The sequence below is a fragment of the Macadamia integrifolia genome, unplaced genomic scaffold (genome assembly GCF_013358625.1).
Source record: "Macadamia integrifolia cultivar HAES 741 unplaced genomic scaffold, SCU_Mint_v3 scaffold2380, whole genome shotgun sequence".
NCBI lineage: Eukaryota > Viridiplantae > Streptophyta > Magnoliopsida > Proteales > Proteaceae > Macadamia > Macadamia integrifolia.
The window spans coordinates 60,841-63,375 of record NW_024868673.1 but is presented as its reverse complement, the minus strand read 5'-3'; positions in this window follow the sequence as shown (position 1 = coordinate 63,375).

Sequence of the window (2,535 nt, the reverse complement as noted above, 5' to 3'; positions counted from 1 at the left end):
ACTTAGTAATGTTGCTTAGGTGGATGTGGTTTAAAATGTATAGCATGACATGTAGTGCATATGATGTGTTGTGATGTGTGGACTGCTGTGTGGTCCATCTTTCTACTTACTGAGCTAGTGAGCTCATCCCACGTGTGCACCCCCTTTTTAGATGATTTTGCAGGTCATACATCTGAGGAGCAGGGGGTGGGTCCCACAGTCGAGTTTCCTGAAGAGGACTGGTGGACCCCTGAGGAGTTTGAGCACGGCGTAGACTGCTCGTGCGAGAGCTGTGCTGCGGGACACACACTTCTGAGGCTGAGCTGAGCTCTTCTATATGATGCCGAGCTGGGCACAACCCCTGATGCCGAGCTGAGCTCCAGCCTTGAAACCGAGCCGAGCTGTGTACTCTGATGGTTTTTGATGATTTTCTGTATATACTTGATATTTGAATTTTATTCTTTTTGTGTATATATCATGCCTTCGGGCCCAAATGTATATAATTATTGTATCACCATTCGGGTATCAAGTGTATGGGATTTATTCACAGGTAAAACTTAGTCTTCCGCTGATCTGATGAGCTTATGTTAGTGTGTGTATGCTGTGGTGGAATACAGTATCTGATGATCCTGGCAGGTTTGGGTTAACCGGTGTTAACTCGGTCACCGCTCCGGTTCAGTGTGAACGGGGTGTGACATTAGGTCCACACGTAGTAATAAATATTTCATACCATTAAGATATGCTAATAGAATCCAATATCTCCATAGAGATCACTTACCAATAATATTGGATTCTTTCTGCTTACTCCATCTTTAGTCAACACCACTAAACCGATTTTTGGAAACAAATCTTTGACTATGCTAGCCCACCTAATAGGAAATCTTACAATCTCCCACTTGGGCAGCATATGTCACAAGTGCACCTGAAACGTCGAAAGTGCACCTTAAACCAAATGCCTTAGTCCGAATGAGAATTACAAACACCCAATCGTATTGATCATCACATCTAAAGCGTTATGAGACCACACACGTCAAAGTGCTCATAACATCGTCGACTTGAGCTGAGCAGTATGAAAGTGTGATATGGAAATAACATGCAATAGTGATCATCATGTCTATTTCCAAATTGGTCCTGGCTCAAAAACCAAATGAGCCCTATGAGACAGATACCGAAGGTCTCATTAACTACAAGCGTCTCCCAAACGCTCAAGCTTCAATCAAAGAAGCTCATTGGGACTGGGTTCGGATGTCCCACAACACTAGCACTAGACCTCACTCAAACGAGGCTTTGCTAGTGACTGGATGTGTGTGTATTGACTAGAACCTCAGATATCGAATGAGGTAAATACACCACATATAACCTCAATTTTCTGTAGGAGGCAAATAAATAAGTGTATACATATAAACAAATGGCCATAATAAAAATACATATATAATCTTGAGAAGAATAATAATGCATCATATGTATAAACTAAAACTTAAAGTCAAATACGAACATATTGAGCAAAACTCCCATTAATAAAATACATCAAAAGAACTAACAAGTCCCACATTAGTGATATGCTCTTGAAAGACTTTTGGAGTCAAGCCCTTAGTAAGATGATCTGCAATCATGTTTTCTGTAGCAATCTGTTCCATTGTAATCTATGACTCTTGAACTTTCTCTCTGATAAAAAATTACTTAATGTCAATGTATTTAGAGTCTAAAGTACCTTTACGGTTATGAGAGAAACGAACAGCAACGGAGTTGTCACAGAACATCCTCAATGGTTTAGATATAAAGTCAATAATTTGTAATAATGTAGTTCTACAGAAATTTATGATTCATGAGTTTATTCCCACTGATCTTTAGATAGACTTATTCGATTCTTCCCATTTTCATAAAGAACCTTAGCTTGAACATAATTAACAACCACTGGCTTAGGAGGCACATCAATTCAAGATTAAAATTTATTATCATAATAGCCAGAGAAATATTAAAGGATTAGCTCCATTTCTTAAAATTGGAACCATTCAAACTTTTTTAACAGAAAATAGCTGAGAAGTCAAAGCTGATAAATATAATAATACATATTTACCAAAATATACAATATGTAAGAACATAAGGCATATTAAACTTTCTAACAATATAATTAAATCTGACTAATTGGGCTATTAATCAGATTTATCCCAGTATTGTTTTCAACAATTGTAGGAAAACAGAAACTGGGAAAAGATCTGACGTCATCGGGGTCACACCTATGGTGGCAAGATCGCCCAACACATAGTGAAATCTTTCACATGCAATACGAGACGCTCGAAACAACACCACTTTGAAGATTCCGTCACCTGTGGTGGTAAGAGCACATCATTCGCCATATGGTATCCTTTACTGCAACCCATCCTGAATAGTCAATAGTAATTTCACAATCTCAGTAACTAGCCCACTAAGTAGAAGCGTAATCACTGAAATTGTAAAAAACCTATAGACTTGGATTGCTACCAAATGCTTGTGGGTTTAGATTTTGGATGCAAACAACAAGATAAGTTATTTCAGTATTTAATTAATAAAATATTT